At 44.6% G+C, this 17,499-nt stretch overlaps 12 non-coding genes and 1 pseudogene across 12 annotated transcripts; all 13 read left to right on the plus strand.

Moving 5' to 3' along the window:
* Positions 1-48: 48 nt before the first annotated feature.
* On the plus strand, positions 49-239 carry LOC141243670 (U2 spliceosomal RNA). Its single transcript, XR_012307725.1, has one exon. It is a non-coding gene; the product is annotated as a U2 spliceosomal RNA (small nuclear RNA).
* A 1,115-nt stretch (positions 240-1,354) lies between these two features.
* LOC141243716 (U2 spliceosomal RNA) lies at positions 1,355-1,545 on the plus strand. The gene has a single exon (XR_012307768.1). It is a non-coding gene; the product is annotated as a U2 spliceosomal RNA (small nuclear RNA).
* A 1,115-nt stretch (positions 1,546-2,660) lies between these two features.
* LOC141243672 (U2 spliceosomal RNA) lies at positions 2,661-2,851 on the plus strand. Its single transcript, XR_012307727.1, has one exon. It is a non-coding gene; the product is annotated as a U2 spliceosomal RNA (small nuclear RNA).
* A 1,118-nt stretch (positions 2,852-3,969) lies between these two features.
* On the plus strand, positions 3,970-4,160 carry LOC141243673 (U2 spliceosomal RNA). Its single transcript, XR_012307728.1, has one exon. It is a non-coding gene; the product is annotated as a U2 spliceosomal RNA (small nuclear RNA).
* Positions 4,161-5,275: 1,115 nt separating this feature from the next.
* Positions 5,276-5,466, plus strand: LOC141243674 (U2 spliceosomal RNA). The gene has a single exon (XR_012307729.1). It is a non-coding gene; the product is annotated as a U2 spliceosomal RNA (small nuclear RNA).
* A 1,115-nt stretch (positions 5,467-6,581) lies between these two features.
* Positions 6,582-6,772, plus strand: LOC141243675 (U2 spliceosomal RNA). Its single transcript, XR_012307730.1, has one exon. It is a non-coding gene; the product is annotated as a U2 spliceosomal RNA (small nuclear RNA).
* Positions 6,773-7,887: 1,115 nt separating this feature from the next.
* On the plus strand, positions 7,888-8,078 carry LOC141243676 (U2 spliceosomal RNA). The gene has a single exon (XR_012307731.1). It is a non-coding gene; the product is annotated as a U2 spliceosomal RNA (small nuclear RNA).
* Positions 8,079-9,193: 1,115 nt separating this feature from the next.
* Positions 9,194-9,285, plus strand: LOC141243787 (U2 spliceosomal RNA; annotated as a pseudogene).
* A 794-nt stretch (positions 9,286-10,079) lies between these two features.
* LOC141243764 (U2 spliceosomal RNA) lies at positions 10,080-10,272 on the plus strand. Its single transcript, XR_012307808.1, has one exon. It is a non-coding gene; the product is annotated as a U2 spliceosomal RNA (small nuclear RNA).
* A 2,445-nt stretch (positions 10,273-12,717) lies between these two features.
* Positions 12,718-12,907, plus strand: LOC141243756 (U2 spliceosomal RNA). The gene has a single exon (XR_012307802.1). It is a non-coding gene; the product is annotated as a U2 spliceosomal RNA (small nuclear RNA).
* Positions 12,908-14,022: 1,115 nt separating this feature from the next.
* On the plus strand, positions 14,023-14,213 carry LOC141243677 (U2 spliceosomal RNA). The gene has a single exon (XR_012307732.1). It is a non-coding gene; the product is annotated as a U2 spliceosomal RNA (small nuclear RNA).
* Positions 14,214-15,328: 1,115 nt separating this feature from the next.
* On the plus strand, positions 15,329-15,519 carry LOC141243679 (U2 spliceosomal RNA). The gene has a single exon (XR_012307733.1). It is a non-coding gene; the product is annotated as a U2 spliceosomal RNA (small nuclear RNA).
* A 1,115-nt stretch (positions 15,520-16,634) lies between these two features.
* On the plus strand, positions 16,635-16,825 carry LOC141243680 (U2 spliceosomal RNA). The gene has a single exon (XR_012307734.1). It is a non-coding gene; the product is annotated as a U2 spliceosomal RNA (small nuclear RNA).
* The last annotated feature ends 674 nt before the right edge of the window (positions 16,826-17,499 follow it).

Consider the following 17,499-nt stretch of genomic DNA (forward strand, 5'->3'; position numbering starts at 1 on the left):
CTTTTCAGGATCCTTGGGTGGCTCCGTAGTTTGAAACCAATTCTGGTTATCGCTTCTCGGCCTTTTGGCTAAGATCAAGTGTAGTATCTGTTCTTATCAGTTTAATATCTGATACGTCCCCTATCTGGGGACCATATATTAAATGGATTTTTAGAACAGGGAGATGGAAAAAGAGCTTGCTCTGTCCACTCCACGCATTGACCTGGTATTGCAGTATCTCCAGGACCGGTGCACCCCTTCTTTAATGCAGTTTCTAAAATCAGAAAGAATTGAATTCAATGTTTTTTGTTCATTTTGCTTGTTTGTCGGATTTTGGGATGGACTCTTTGGCTTTGCTTTTCTTCTCCTCATTGGATTTTTCATGTTCAAAGTTGCAGAAGCCAGATTACAAGCTCATTTTGGTTCAACTTCAGCAACTGTGCATTGCATTGCCATGTAATGTGATGCAATGCTATCTTTCTAGCTCTCCCTTTTTACTTCCTTTTGGATAAACAGACATATTAGGCAAGCATTTTGGAGCTTTCACCTAAATAACTACAGGTGGTGAGATAAGCTGCACAATATAATTGACCTTTCAGTATATTGTTGCACACACACCATCTATTTAGCAAATGCCCTTGTTATCAACAGCAGCCTTTTAAACTCACCTGAGCTAACAGGTATGTGCGCTGGTTACTCTGCTGCGCTTAAAATTTCTTTTTTGGTTTGCTACAATGCCTTTTCTGAAACGTTGTCTCCTTCTGCTGGAACACTGACTTCTTTCATTTAATGCCTGCAGACTATAAAAGAGAACCCAACCCAAAAAGTTTGGTTGATTAGTCTGTGGCATTCTGTTAAACTGTTGCTTATGGCGGTCTCTGTGTGCTTCTCAGCGACATTCAGCCAGCCAGGTATCCTGCCTGCAGTAGATGGAATGTGGCAATGGAACGCTGGCTGCGCGTGTCATAATAGGCTCTGAGCCTTTATATACCTGTGCACAGCAGCAGCCACCTTCAGTCTGCTGCTGGACAGCCAGCAGCAGCAGCAGCAGGAGAGGTATGTAATCAGGAGCCCTCCTGCTAAGGGTAGACAGCTGCTCGTTCCACCCCACCCCCCGCCTTAATTGGTTCTCCTCCCTTCCAACGGTGTTGAGGCGGGTGGGAACAGCAGGGGGTGAAGGTGCTGTGTTTAAAGAGGTGGAGTTATGCAGATCTAAAACGCGTGGATTGCAGCAGCAGCAAGCCGAAAAGTGCAGGCATGTAAGGGATCTAGAGGTTGACAACATGTCTTCTTAACGGGAGTCCAGGAGCTCATCTCCACAAATGGACTTTTCAGGATCCTTGGGTGGCTCCGTAGTTTGAAACCAATTCTGGTTATCGCTTCTCGGCCTTTTGGCTAAGATCAAGTGTAGTATCTGTTCTTATCAGTTTAATATCTGATACGTCCCCTATCTGGGGACCATATATTAAATGGATTTTTAGAACAGAGAGATGGAAAAAGAGCTTGCTCTGTCCACTCCACGCATTGACCTGGTATTGCAGTATCTCCAGGACCGGTGCACCCCTTCTTTAATGCAGTTTCTAAAATCAGAAAGAATTGAATTCAATGTTTTTTGTTCATTTTGCTTGTTTGTCGGATTTTGGGATGGACTCTTTGGCTTTGCTTTTCTTCTCCTCATTGGATTTTTCATGTTCAAAGTTGCAGAAGCCAGATTACAAGCTCATTTTGGTTCAACTTCAGCAACTGTGCATTGCATTGCCATGTAATGTGATGCAATGCTATCTTTCTAGCTCTCCCTTTTTACTTCCTTTTGGATAAACAGACATATTAGGCAAGCATTTTGGAGCTTTCACCTAAATAACTACAGGTGGTGAGATAAGCTGCACAATATAATTGACCTTTCAGTATATTGTTGCACACACACCATCTATTTAGCAAATGCCCTTGTTATCAACAGCAGCCTTTTAAACTCACCTGAGCTAACAGGTATGTGCGCTGGTTACTCTGCTGCACTTAAAATTTCTTTTTTGGTTTGCTACAATGCCTTTTCTGAAACGTTGTCTCCTTCTGCTGGAACACTGACTTCTTTCATTTAATGCCTGCAGACTATAAAAGAGAACCCAACCCAAAAAGTTTGGTTGATTAGTCTGTGGCATTCTGTTAAACTGTTGCTTATGGCGGTCTCTGTGAGCTTCTCAGCGACATTCAGCCAGCCAGGTATCCTGCCTGCAGTAGATGGAATGTGGCAATGGAACGCTGGCTGCGCGTGTCATAATAGGCTCTGAGCCTTTATATACCTGTGCACAGCAGCAGCCACCTTCAGTCTGCTGCTGGACAGCCAGCAGCAGCAGCAGCAGGAGAGGTATGTAATCAGGAGCCCTCCTGCTAAGGGTAGACAGCTGCTCGTTCCACCCCACCCCCCGCCTTAATTGGTTCTCCTCCCTTCCAACGGTGTTGAGGCGGGTGGAAACAGCAGGGGGTGAAGGTGCTGTGTTTAAAGAGGTGGAGTTATGCAGATCTAAAACGCGTGGATTGCAGCAGCAGCAAGCCGAAAAGTGCAGGCATGTAAGGGATCTAGAGGTTGACAACATGTCTTCTTAACGGGAGTCCAGGAGCTCATCTCCACAAATGGACTTTTCAGGATCCTTGGGTGGCTCCGTAGTTTGAAACCAATTCTGGTTATCGCTTCTCGGCCTTTTGGCTAAGATCAAGTGTAGTATCTGTTCTTATCAGTTTAATATCTGATACGTCCCCTATCTGGGGACCATATATTAAATGGATTTTTAGAACAGGGAGATGGAAAAAGAGCTTGCTCTGTCCACTCCACGCATTGACCTGGTATTGCAGTATCTCCAGGACCGGTGCACCCCTTCTTTAATGCAGTTTCTAAAATCAGAAAGAATTGAATTCAATGTTTTTTGTTCATTTTGCTTGTTTGTCGGATTTTGGGATGGACTCTTTGGCTTTGCTTTTCTTCTCCTCATTGGATTTTTCATGTTCAAAGTTGCAGAAGCCAGATTACAAGCTCATTTTGGTTCAACTTCAGCAACTGTGCATTGCATTGCCATGTAATGTGATGCAATGCTATCTTTCTAGCTCTCCCTTTTTACTTCCTTTTGGATAAACAGACATATTAGGCAAGCATTTTGGAGCTTTCACCTAAATAACTACAGGTGGTGAGATAAGCTGCACAATATAATTGACCTTTCAGTATATTGTTGCACACACACCATCTATTTAGCAAATGCCCTTGTTATCAACAGCAGCCTTTTAAACTCACCTGAGCTAACAGGTATGTGCGCTGGTTACTCTGCTGCGCTTAAAATTTCTTTTTTGGTTTGCTACAATGCCTTTTCTGAAACGTTGTCTCCTTCTGCTGGAACACTGACTTCTTTCATTTAATGCCTGCAGACTATAAAAGAGAACCCAACCCAAAAAGTTTGGTTGATTAGTCTGTGGCATTCTGTTAAACTGTTGCTTATGGCGGTCTCTGTGAGCTTCTCAGCGACATTCAGCCAGCCAGGTATCCTGCCTGCAGTAGATGGAATGTGGCAATGGAACGCTGGCTGCGCGTGTCATAATAGGCTCTGAGCCTTTATATACCTGTGCACAGCAGCAGCCACCTTCAGTCTGCTGCTGGACAGCCTGCAGCAGCAGCAGCAGCAGGAGAGGTATGTAATCAGGAGCCCTCCTGCTAAGGGTAGACAGCTGCTCGTTCCACCCCACCCCCCGCCTTAATTGGTTCTCCTCCCTTCCAACGGTGTTGAGGCGGGTGGGAACAGCAGGGGGTGAAGGTGCTGTGTTTAAAGAGGTGGAGTTATGCAGATCTAAAACGCGTGGATTGCAGCAGCAGCAAGCTGAAAAGTGCAGGCATGTAAGGGATCTAGAGGTTGACAACATGTCTTCTTAACGGGAGTCCAGGAGCTCATCTCCACAAATGGACTTTTCAGGATCCTTGGGTGGCTCCGTAGTTTGAAACCAATTCTGGTTATCGCTTCTCGGCCTTTTGGCTAAGATCAAGTGTAGTATCTGTTCTTATCAGTTTAATATCTGATACGTCCCCTATCTGGGGACCATATATTAAATGGATTTTTAGAACAGGGAGATGGAAAAAGAGCTTGCTCTGTCCACTCCACGCATTGACCTGGTATTGCAGTATCTCCAGGACCGGTGCACCCCTTCTTTAATGCAGTTTCTAAAATCAGAAAGAATTGAATTCAATGTTTTTTGTTCATTTTGCTTGTTTGTCGGATTTTGGGATGGACTCTTTGGCTTTGCTTTTCTTCTCCTCATTGGATTTTTCATGTTCAAAGTTGCAGAAGCCAGATTACAAGCTCATTTTGGTTCAACTTCAGCAACTGTGCATTGCATTGCCATGTAATGTGATGCAATGCTATCTTTCTAGCTCTCCCTTTTTACTTCCTTTTGGATAAACAGACATATTAGGCAAGCATTTTGGAGCTTTCACCTAAATAACTACAGGTGGTGAGATAAGCTGCACAATATAATTGACCTTTCAGTATATTGTTGCACACACACCATCTATTTAGCAAATGCCCTTGTTATCAACAGCAGCCTTTTAAACTCACCTGAGCTAACAGGTATGTGCGCTGGTTACTCTGCTGCGCTTAAAATTTCTTTTTTGGTTTGCTACAATGCCTTTTCTGAAACGTTGTCTCCTTCTGCTGGAACACTGACTTCTTTCATTTAATGCCTGCAGACTATAAAAGAGAACCCAACCCAAAAAGTTTGGTTGATTAGTCTGTGGCATTCTGTTAAACTGTTGCTTATGGCGGTCTCTGTGAGCTTCTCAGCGACATTCAGCCAGCCAGGTATCCTGCCTGCAGTAGATGGAATGTGGCAATGGAACGCTGGCTGCGCGTGTCATAATAGGCTCTGAGCCTTTATATACCTGTGCACAGCAGCAGCCACCTTCAGTCTGCTGCTGGACAGCCAGCAGCAGCAGCAGCAGGAGAGGTATGTAATCAGGAGCCCTCCTGCTAAGGGTAGACAGCTGCTCGTTCCACCCCACCCCCCGCCTTAATTGGTTCTCCTCCCTTCCAACGGTGTTGAGGCGGGTGGGAACAGCAGGGGGTGAAGGTGCTGTGTTTAAAGAGGTAGAGTTATGCAGATCTAAAACGCGTGGATTGCAGCAGCAGCAAGCCGAAAAGTGCAGGCATGTAAGGGATCTAGAGGTTGACAACATGTCTTCTTAACGGGAGTCCAGGAGCTCATCTCCACAAATGGACTTTTCAGGATCCTTGGGTGGCTCCGTAGTTTGAAACCAATTCTGGTTATCGCTTCTCGGCCTTTTGGCTAAGATCAAGTGTAGTATCTGTTCTTATCAGTTTAATATCTGATACGTCCCCTATCTGGGGACCATATATTAAATGGATTTTTAGAACAGGGAGATGGAAAAAGAGCTTGCTCTGTCCACTCCACGCATTGACCTGGTATTGCAGTATCTCCAGGACCGGTGCACCCCTTCTTTAATGCAGTTTCTAAAATCAGAAAGAATTGAATTCAATGTTTTTTGTTCATTTTGCTTGTTTGTCGGATTTTGGGATGGACTCTTTGGCTTTGCTTTTCTTCTCCTCATTGGATTTTTCATGTTCAAAGTTGCAGAAGCCAGATTACAAGCTCATTTTGGTTCAACTTCAGCAACTGTGCATTGCATTGCCATGTAATGTGATGCAATGCTATCTTTCTAGCTCTCCCTTTTTACTTCCTTTTGGATAAACAGACATATTAGGCAAGCATTTTGGAGCTTTCACCTAAATAACTACAGGTGGTGAGATAAGCTGCACAATATAATTGACCTTTCAGTATATTGTTGCACACACACCATCTATTTAGCAAATGCCCTTGTTATCAACAGCAGCCTTTTAAACTCACCTGAGCTAACAGGTATGTGCGCTGGTTACTCTGCTGCGCTTAAAATTTCTTTTTTGGTTTGCTACAATGCCTTTTCTGAAACGTTGTCTCCTTCTGCTGGAACACTGACTTCTTTCATTTAATGCCTGCAGACTATAAAAGAGAACCCAACCCAAAAAGTTTGGTTGATTAGTCTGTGGCATTCTGTTAAACTGTTGCTTATGGCGGTCTCTGTGAGCTTCTCAGCGACATTCAGCCAGCCAGGTATCCTGCCTGCAGTAGATGGAATGTGGCAATGGAACGCTGGCTGCGCGTGTCATAATAGGCTCTGAGCCTTTATATACCTGTGCACAGCAGCAGCCACCTTCAGTCTGCTGCTGGACAGCCAGCAGCAGCAGCAGCAGGAGAGGTATGTAATCAGGAGCCCTCCTGCTAAGGGTAGACAGCTGCTCGTTCCACCCCACCCCCCGCCTTAATTGGTTCTCCTCCCTTCCAACGGTGTTGAGGCGGGTGGGAACAGCAGGGGGTGAAGGTGCTGTGTTTAAAGAGGTGGAGTTATGCAGATCTAAAACGCGTGGATTGCAGCAGCAGCAAGCCGAAAAGTGCAGGCATGTAAGGGATCTAGAGGTTGACAACATGTCTTCTTAACGGGAGTCCAGGAGCTCATCTCCACAAATGGACTTTTCAGGATCCTTGGGTGGCTCCGTAGTTTGAAACCAATTCTGGTTATCGCTTCTCGGCCTTTTGGCTAAGATCAAGTGTAGTATCTGTTCTTATCAGTTTAATATCTGATACGTCCCCTATCTGGGGACCATATATTAAATGGATTTTTAGAACAGGGAGATGGAAAAAGAGCTTGCTCTGTCCACTCCACGCATTGACCTGGTATTGCAGTATCTCCAGGACCGGTGCACCCCTTCTTTAATGCAGTTTCTAAAATCAGAAAGAATTGAATTCAATGTTTTTTGTTCATTTTGCTTGTTTGTCGGATTTTGGGATGGACTCTTTGGCTTTGCTTTTCTTCTCCTCATTGGATTTTTCATGTTCAAAGTTGCAGAAGCCAGATTACAAGCTCATTTTGGTTCAACTTCAGCAACTGTGCATTGCATTGCCATGTAATGTGATGCAATGCTATCTTTCTAGCTCTCCCTTTTTACTTCCTTTTGGATAAACAGACATATTAGGCAAGCATTTTGGAGCTTTCACCTAAATAACTACAGGTGGTGAGATAAGCTGCACAATATAATTGACCTTTCAGTATATTGTTGCACACACACCATCTATTTAGCAAATGCCCTTGTTATCAACAGCAGCCTTTTAAACTCACCTGAGCTAACAGGTATGTGCGCTGGTTACTCTGCTGCGCTTAAAATTTCTTTTTTGGTTTGCTACAATGCCTTTTCTGAAACGTTGTCTCCTTCTGCTGGAACACTGACTTCTTTCATTTAATGCCTGCAGACTATAAAAGAGAACCCAACCCAAAAAGTTTGGTTGATTAGTCTGTGGCATTCTGTTAAACTGTTGCTTATGGCGGTCTCTGTGAGCTTCTCAGCGACATTCAGCCAGCCAGGTATCCTGCCTGCAGTAGATGGAATGTGGCAATGGAACGCTGGCTGCGCGTGTCATAATAGGCTCTGAGCCTTTATATACCTGTGCACAGCAGCAGCCACCTTCAGTCTGCTGCTGGACAGCCAGCAGCAGCAGCAGCAGGAGAGGTATGTAATCAGGAGCCCTCCTGCTAAGGGTAGACAGCTGCTCGTTCCACCCCACCCCCCGCCTTAATTGGTTCTCCTCCCTTCCAACGGTGTTGAGGCGGGTGGGAACAGCAGGGGGTGAAGGTGCTGTGTTTAAAGAGGTGGAGTTATGCAGATCTAAAACGCGTGGATTGCAGCAGCAGCAAGCCGAAAAGTGCAGGCATGTAAGGGATCTAGAGGTTGACAACATGTCTTCTTAACGGGAGTCCAGGAGCTCATCTCCACAAATGGACTTTTCAGGATCCTTGGGTGGCTCCGTAGTTTGAAACCAATTCTGGTTATCGCTTCTCGGCCTTTTGGCTAAGATCAAGTGTAGTATCTGTTCTTATCAGTTTAATATCTGATACGTCCCCTATCTGGGGACCATATATTAAATGGATTTTTAGAACAGGGAGATGGAAAAAGAGCTTGCTCTGTCCACTCCACGCATTGACCTGGTATTGCAGTATCTCCAGGACCGGTGCACCCCTTCTTTAATGCAGTTTCTAAAATCAGAAAGAATTGAATTCAATGTTTTTTGTTCATTTTGCTTGTTTGTCGGATTTTGGGATGGACTCTTTGGCTTTGCTTTTCTTCTCCTCATTGGATTTTTCATGTTCAAAGTTGCAGAAGCCAGATTACAAGCTCATTTTGGTTCAACTTCAGCAACTGTGCATTGCATTGCCATGTAATGTGATGCAATGCTATCTTTCTAGCTCTCCCTTTTTACTTCCTTTTGGATAAACAGACATATTAGGCAAGCATTTTGGAGCTTTCACCTAAATAACTACAGGTGGTGAGATAAGCTGCACAATATAATTGACCTTTCAGTATATTGTTGCACACACACCATCTATTTAGCAAATGCCCTTGTTATCAACAGCAGCCTTTTAAACTCACCTGAGCTAACAGGTATGTGCGCTGGTTACTCTGCTGCGCTTAAAATTTCTTTTTTGGTTTGCTACAATGCCTTTTCTGAAACGTTGTCTCCTTCTGCTGGAACACTGACTTCTTTCATTTAATGCCTGCAGACTATAAAAGAGAACCCAACCCAAAAAGTTTGGTTGATTAGTCTGTGGCATTCTGTTAAACTGTTGCTTATGGCGGTCTCTGTGAGCTTCTCAGCGACATTCAGCCAGCCAGGTATCCTGCCTGCAGTAGATGGAATGTGGCAATGGAACGCTGGCTGCGCGTGTCATAATAGGCTCTGAGCCTTTATATACCTGTGCACAGCAGCAGCCACCTTCAGTCTGCTGCTGGACAGCCAGCAGCAGCAGCAGCAGGAGAGGTATGTAATCAGGAGCCCTCCTGCTAAGGGTAGACAGCTGCTCGTTCCACCCCACCCCCCGCCTTAATTGGTTCTCCTCCCTTCCAACGGTGTTGAGGTGGGTGGGAACAGCAGGGGGTGAAGGTGCTGTGTTTAAAGAGGTGGAGTTATGCAGATCTAAAACGCGTGGATTGCAGCAGCAGCAAGCCGAAAAGTGCAGGCATGTAAGGGATCTAGAGGTTGACAACATGTCTTCTTAACGGGAGTCCAGGAGCTCATCTCCACAAATGGACTTTTCAGGATCCTTGGGTGGCTCCGTAGTTTGAAACCAATTCTGGTTATCGCTTCTCGGCCTTTTGGCTAAGATCAAGTGTAGTATCTTTCGAAAAGGCGGTTTTGGATGTTGGCCGCCCTAGTAGATTGATACATTATGCACACTGGGGTTTAGGCGCTTGTTAGTACGCCAGGTGGCTAATATAGTCATCTGGTGGAAAGCATGGCCCCCCAGGATCGACGCCATTGGGCCGGGGAAGATCGAAAGCCCGAAGTGTGAAGTGCCCAAGGAGTGGTGACCCTGGGGTGCCTTAACTCACTGGGATTGGGAACCCCACTTGAGTTTATGGCACATTTGCACAAGCACTTCAAATTTTCTTTCTTCGCACACACCCTTATTCCGGGCCTTCTGGCCTTAGGATGGGGAATTTTTCAATTCCCGGTCGGAGGTCCGGGCAGTATTATACTGTGAAACCTTCACTATTTATTTAATTTCTTTGTCACTGTGTGTCCACTTATTCACGTGTGTCACGTCCTACTAGGATTTTGTCGGGATGCGGTTCCCTTACGGGTTCCTCTCTTGGCAGGTCTAGGGGGGGAGTGTGTGGCCATCAGGTTCCGCTCCCCCCTGAACCCCCCTGGCTCTCCTCTTTCGGGAGGAGAGCGTTGTTGGCTCCCCTCTTCCGGGAGGGGAGCACAGTCTTTGGCTCCCAGTGCCTTGCTCGGGTGAGAACTCGGGCAGGTGCTGGGGGTAAGATTGGGTCGCCTCTGGCTTCGGCTGGAGGAGGCTTTTTGTCCCTGTTTCTCGCTGTGGCCTTTTGGCTCGGAGGGACAGGGAATGGTTTGGGGGACCCTTCTCCTTTTGGAGAGGGTTTCAAGAAGACCAGCATCCTAGTGCACTTTTTTTGTGGCACTTGTCACTTTTTTAAGCGCACTCGGGTGTTGTACACGAATTCGGGCTTTCAAAAAAAAGAAAAAAAAAAAAAAAAAAAATCTGTTCTTATCAGTTTAATATCTGATACGTCCCCTATCTGGGGACCATATATTAAATGGATTTTTAGAACAGGGAGATGGAAAAAGAGCTTGCTCTGTCCACTCCACGCATTGACCTGGTATTGCAGTATCTCCAGGACCGGTGCACCCCTTCTTTAATGCAGTTTCTAAAATCAGAAAGAATTGAATTCAATGTTTTTTGTTCATTTTGCTTGTTTGTCGGATTTTGGGATGGACTCTTTGGCTTTGCTTTTCTTCTCCTCATTGGATTTTTCATGTTCAAAGTTGCAGAAGCCAGATTACAAGCTCATTTTGGTTCAACTTCAGCAACTGTGCATTGCATTGCCATGTAATGTGATGCAATGCTATCTTTCTAGCTCTCCCTTTTTACTTCCTTTTGGATAAACAGACATATTAGGCAAGCATTTTGGAGCTTTCACCTAAATAACTACAGGTGGTGAGATAAGCTGCACAATATAATTGACCTTTCAGTATATTGTTGCACACACACCATCTATTTAGCAAATGCCCTTGTTATCAACAGCAGCCTTTTAAACTCACCTGAGCTAACAGGTATGTGCGCTGGTTACTCTGCTGCGCTTAAAATTTCTTTTTTGGTTTGCTACAATGCCTTTTCTGAAACGTTGTCTCCTTCTGCTGGAACACTGACTTCTTTCATTTAATGCCTGCAGACTATAAAAGAGAACCCAACCCAAAAAGTTTGGTTGATTAGTCTGTGGCATTCTGTTAAACTGTTGCTTATGGCGGTCTCTGTGAGCTTCTCAGCGACATTCAGCCAGCCAGGTATCCTGCCTGCAGTAGATGGAATGTGGCAATGGAACGCTGGCTGCGCGTGTCATAATAGGCTCTGAGCCTTTATATACCTGTGCACAGCAGCAGCCACCTTCAGTCTGCTGCTGGACAGCCAGCAGCAGCAGCAGCAGGAGAGGTATGTAATCAGGAGCCCTCCTGCTAAGGGTAGACAGCTGCTCGTTCCACCCCACCCCCCGCCTTAATTGGTTCTCCTCCCTTCCAACGGTGTTGAGGCGGGTGGGAACAGCAGGGGGTGAAGGTGCTGTGTTTAAAGAGGTGGAGTTATGCAGATCTAAAACGCGTGGATTGCAGCAGCAGCAAGCCGAAAAGTGCAGGCATGTAAGGGATCTAGAGGTTGACAACATGTCTTCTTAACGGGAGTCCAGGAGCTCATCTCCACAAATGGACTTTTCAGGATCCTTGGGTGGCTCCGTAGTTTGAAACCAATTCTGGTTATCGCTTCTCGGCCTTTTGGCTAAGATCAAGTGCAGTGATCTAGCGGTTTCTGCCTTGGTCTTGGCTGGGAGGCGCTTGGGGTACCCGGCTCCTTGGCCTGGGGGGATCGCTACACTTATCGGTGGAGCCAAACCCCCCTGCTGCTATTAGGGAGTCGGATTAGTCTCTGGGCAACGAGAGGCGATCACCTTGTCACCACACATAGATGTGGGGGGCAACTGTCGCCACACATAGCTGTGGTGGCAACATTTGGAGGATTAAAAGGAAAAAACGGAAGGAAAACGGATCGTTGAGATGGAGTTTTGGAAAAAGAAGAGATGCTTACGTTTTTTTGTGAAACGGGAGACGGAAGAAACTTTTTTGGAAGAAAAATGGATTCTGGAAATTTTGAGGAAATATGAAGTTTTGGAGAAGGATATCTACTGTATGCAAGAAATAAAGCAAGGTAAAGTTTGTGATGTGACTCTAGTTTCTGAGGAAAAGTGCATTCATTTTTTCAAAGGCTGGAGTGAAGAGGATTCTGGGAAAATTGGAGTAAGTGCATCATTCATGGGGAAACCGAAGAGTGTGATAATTTACATGGACAATCCGTTTGTGGAAATAGAGGAGATAATGGTTTTTTTGGAATCTAAATGTAAGATGGTAAAGTTTCAGAAATTATACAGGAACAAAGTTGGTATTTGGAACGGAAAGAGACGTTTTTTGGTGTGGACAACAGGAGAAGAAAATTTGCATAATGGGAGGATTATGGTAAACGGGAGTTCTGGGTATTGTTACATGGAAAGCAGCAAAGGAACTTTTGAAAAGAACTTTGGAGGACAAAAGGAAGATATTGGTGATAAAATGAAGAAGGAAGTTGATGCCATAATTATAGAGGAGAATAAGCAGGGAAAAGAAGTTGAAAGTTTAAAGGTGAAATTGAAGAAAAAGGTAACGGTACAGGAAAATTGTGGATCAAGGAAAGTATCTGGTGAAAAGAAAGAAGTAAAAGAGGAAAAGGGTAAAGTGTTGGAGAAGGTGGTGACTTTCAGAGATGATGAGGAAGAGTATGATAGGGAACAGATGCGGTTAGAGCATGAGGAGGAAGAAAAGAAGTTAAGGGGTTTTGTTGGGAGGAAAGTAAAAGAGAAAAAGGGGATATTTAGTTTGGGAAACCGGGTGAAGTAATGTCAGTGGTGATTTGTTTGGAAACTGTTGAAACTGCAAAGGAATTGTTATGTTTAACTTTATATATATTAATACAAATGAAAAAATATAAATATAATATCTAAACACGATGATGGAACTAAAATCTTGAGTTTGGTGATATACGATTTAAGATTATAAAACTTAATTTCTGAGTGTTTGGAAAAAAAAAAAAAAAAAATCTGTTCTTATCAGTTTAATATCTGATACGTCCCCTATCTGGGGACCATATATTAAATGGATTTTTAGAACAGGGAGATGGAAAAAGAGCTTGCTCTGTCCACTCCACGCATTGACCTGGTATTGCAGTATCTCCAGGACCGGTGCACCCCTTCTTTAATGCAGTTTCTAAAATCAGAAAGAATTGAATTCAATGTTTTTTGTTCATTTTGCTTGTTTGTCGGATTTTGGGATGGACTCTTTGGCTTTGCTTTTCTTCTCCTCATTGGATTTTTCATGTTCAAAGTTGCAGAAGCCAGATTACAAGCTCATTTTGGTTCAACTTCAGCAACTGTGCATTGCATTGCCATGTAATGTGATGCAATGCTATCTTTCTAGCTCTCCCTTTTTACTTCCTTTTGGATAAACAGACATATTAGGCAAGCATTTTGGAGCTTTCACCTAAATAACTACAGGTGGTGAGATAAGCTGCACAATATAATTGACCTTTCAGTATATTGTTGCACACACACCATCTATTTAGCAAATGCCCTTGTTATCAACAGCAGCCTTTTAAACTCACCTGAGCTAACAGGTATGTGCGCTGGTTACTCTGCTGCGCTTAAAATTTCTTTTTTGGTTTGCTACAATGCCTTTTCTGAAACGTTGTCTCCTTCTGCTGGAACACTGACTTCTTTCATTTAATGCCTGCAGACTATAAAAGAGAACCCAACCCAAAAAGTTTGGTTGATTAGTCTGTGGCATTCTGTTAAACTGTTGCTTATGGCGGTCTCTGTGAGCTTCTCAGCGACATTCAGCCAGCCAGGTATCCTGCCTGCAGTAGATGGAATGTGGCAATGGAACGCTGGCTGCGCGTGTCATAATAGGCTCTGAGCCTTTATATACCTGTGCACAGCAGCAGCCACCTTCAGTCTGCTGCTGGACAGCCAGCAGCAGCAGCAGCAGGAGAGGTATGTAATCAGGAGCCCTCCTGCTAAGGGTAGACAGCTGCTCGTTCCACCCCACCCCCCGCCTTAATTGGTTCTCCTCCCTTCCAACGGTGTTGAGGCGGGTGGGAACAGCAGGGGGTGAAGGTGCTGTGTTTAAAGAGGTGGAGTTATGCAGATCTAAAACGCGTGGATTGCAGCAGCAGCAAGCCGAAAAGTGCAGGCATGTAAGGGATCTAGAGGTTGACAACATGTCTTCTTAACGGGAGTCCAGGAGCTCATCTCCACAAATGGACTTTTCAGGATCCTTGGGTGGCTCCGTAGTTTGAAACCAATTCTGGTTATCGCTTCTCGGCCTTTTGGCTAAGATCAAGTGTAGTATCTGTTCTTATCAGTTTAATATCTGATACGTCCCCTATCTGGGGACCATATATTAAATGGATTTTTAGAACAGGGAGATGGAAAAAGAGCTTGCTCTGTCCACTCCACGCATTGACCTGGTATTGCAGTATCTCCAGGACCGGTGCACCCCTTCTTTAATGCAGTTTCTAAAATCAGAAAGAATTGAATTCAATGTTTTTTGTTCATTTTGCTTGTTTGTCGGATTTTGGGATGGACTCTTTGGCTTTGCTTTTCTTCTCCTCATTGGATTTTTCATGTTCAAAGTTGCAGAAGCCAGATTACAAGCTCATTTTGGTTCAACTTCAGCAACTGTGCATTGCATTGCCATGTAATGTGATGCAATGCTATCTTTCTAGCTCTCCCTTTTTACTTCCTTTTGGATAAACAGACATATTAGGCAAGCATTTTGGAGCTTTCACCTAAATAACTACAGGTGGTGAGATAAGCTGCACAATATAATTGACCTTTCAGTATATTGTTGCACACACACCATCTATTTAGCAAATGCCCTTGTTATCAACAGCAGCCTTTTAAACTCACCTGAGCTAACAGGTATGTGCGCTGGTTACTCTGCTGCGCTTAAAATTTCTTTTTTGGTTTGCTACAATGCCTTTTCTGAAACGTTGTCTCCTTCTGCTGGAACACTGACTTCTTTCATTTAATGCCTGCAGACTATAAAAGAGAACCCAACCCAAAAAGTTTGGTTGATTAGTCTGTGGCATTCTGTTAAACTGTTGCTTATGGCGGTCTCTGTGAGCTTCTCAGCGACATTCAGCCAGCCAGGTATCCTGCCTGCAGTAGATGGAATGTGGCAATGGAACGCTGGCTGCGCGTGTCATAATAGGCTCTGAGCCTTTATATACCTGTGCACAGCAGCAGCCACCTTCAGTCTGCTGCTGGACAGCCAGCAGCAGCAGCAGCAGGAGAGGTATGTAATCAGGAGCCCTCCTGCTAAGGGTAGACAGCTGCTCGTTCCACCCCACCCCCCGCCTTAATTGGTTCTCCTCCCTTCCAACGGTGTTGAGGCGGGTGGGAACAGCAGGGGGTGAAGGTGCTGTGTTTAAAGAGGTGGAGTTATGCAGATCTAAAACGCGTGGATTGCAGCAGCAGCAAGCCGAAAAGTGCAGGCATGTAAGGGATCTAGAGGTTGACAACATGTCTTCTTAACGGGAGTCCAGGAGCTCATCTCCACAAATGGACTTTTCAGGATCCTTGGGTGGCTCCGTAGTTTGAAACCAATTCTGGTTATCGCTTCTCGGCCTTTTGGCTAAGATCAAGTGTAGTATCTGTTCTTATCAGTTTAATATCTGATACGTCCCCTATCTGGGGACCATATATTAAATGGATTTTTAGAACAGGGAGATGGAAAAAGAGCTTGCTCTGTCCACTCCACGCATTGACCTGGTATTGCAGTATCTCCAGGACCGGTGCACCCCTTCTTTAATGCAGTTTCTAAAATCAGAAAGAATTGAATTCAATGTTTTTTGTTCATTTTGCTTGTTTGTCGGATTTTGGGATGGACTCTTTGGCTTTGCTTTTCTTCTCCTCATTGGATTTTTCATGTTCAAAGTTGCAGAAGCCAGATTACAAGCTCATTTTGGTTCAACTTCAGCAACTGTGCATTGCATTGCCATGTAATGTGATGCAATGCTATCTTTCTAGCTCTCCCTTTTTACTTCCTTTTGGATAAACAGACATATTAGGCAAGCATTTTGGAGCTTTCACCTAAATAACTACAGGTGGTGAGATAAGCTGCACAATATAATTGACCTTTCAGTATATTGTTGCACACACACCATCTATTTAGCAAATGCCCTTGTTATCAACAGCAGCCTTTTAAACTCACCTGAGCTAACAGGTATGTGCGCTGGTTACTCTGCTGCGCTTAAAATTTCTTTTTTGGTTTGCTACAATGCCTTTTCTGAAACGTTGTCTCCTTCTGCTGGAACACTGACTTCTTTCATTTAATGCCTGCAGACTATAAAAGAGAACCCAACCCAAAAAGTTTGGTTGATTAGTCTGTGGCATTCTGTTAAACTGTTGCTTATGGCGGTCTCTGTGAGCTTCTCAGCGACATTCAGCCAGCCAGGTATCCTGCCTGCAGTAGATGGAATGTGGCAATGGAACGCTGGCTGCGCGTGTCATAATAGGCTCTGAGCCTTTATATACCTGTGCACAGCAGCAGCCACCTTCAGTCTGCTGCTGGACAGCCAGCAGCAGCAGCAGCAGGAGAGGTATGTAATCAGGAGCCCTCCTGCTAAGGGTAGACAGCTGCTCGTTCCACCCCACCCCCCGCCTTAATTGGTTCTCCTCCCTTCCAACGGTGTTGAGGCGGGTGGGAACAGCAGGGGGTGAAGGTGCTGTGTTTAAAGAGGTGGAGTTATGCAGATCTAAAACGCGTGGATTGCAGCAGCAGCAAGCCGAAAAGTGCAGGCATGTAAGGGATCTAGAGGTTGACAACATGTCTTCTTAACGGGAGTCCAGGAGCTCATCTCCACAAATGGACTTTTCAGGATCCTTGGGTGGCTCCGTAGTTTGAAACCAATTCTGGTTATCGCTTCTCGGCCTTTTGGCTAAGATCAAGTGTAGTATCTGTTCTTATCAGTTTAATATCTGATACGTCCCCTATCTGGGGACCATATATTAAATGGATTTTTAGAACAGGGAGATGGAAAAAGAGCTTGCTCTGTCCACTCCACGCATTGACCTGGTATTGCAGTATCTCCAGGACCGGTGCACCCCTTCTTTAATGCAGTTTCTAAAATCAGAAAGAATTGAATTCAATGTTTTTTGTTCATTTTGCTTGTTTGTCGGATTTTGGGATGGACTCTTTGGCTTTGCTTTTCTTCTCCTCATTGGATTTTTCATGTTCAAAGTTGCAGAAGCCAGATTACAAGCTCATTTTGGTTCAACTTCAGCAACTGTGCATTGCATTGCCATGTAATGTGATGCAATGCTATCTTTCTAGCTCTCCCTTTTTACTTCCTTTTGGATAAACAGACATATTAGGCAAGCATTTTGGAGCTTTCACCTAAATAACTACAGGTGGTGAGATAAGCTGCACAATATAATTGACCTTTCAGTATATTGTTGCACACACACCATCTATTTAGCAAATGCCCTTGTTATCAACAGCAGCCTTTTAAACTCACCTGAGCTAACAGGTATGTGCGCTGGTTACTCTGCTGCGCTTAAAATTTCTTTTTTGGTTTGCTACAATGCCTTTTCTGAAACGTTGTCTCCTTCTGCTGGAACACTGACTTCTTTCATTTAATGCCTGCAGACTATAAAAGAGAACCCAACCCAAAAAGTTTGGTTGATTAGTCTGTGGCATTCTGTTAAACTGTTGCTTATGGCGGTCTCTGTGAGCTTCTCAGCGACATTCAGCCAGCCAGGTATCCTGCCTGCAGTAGATGGA

This window comes from Phyllobates terribilis, unplaced genomic scaffold (assembly GCF_046119375.1).
Source record: "Phyllobates terribilis strain yellow unplaced genomic scaffold, ASM4611937v1 Scaffold_1268__1_contigs__length_339053, whole genome shotgun sequence".
NCBI lineage: Eukaryota > Metazoa > Chordata > Amphibia > Anura > Dendrobatidae > Phyllobates > Phyllobates terribilis.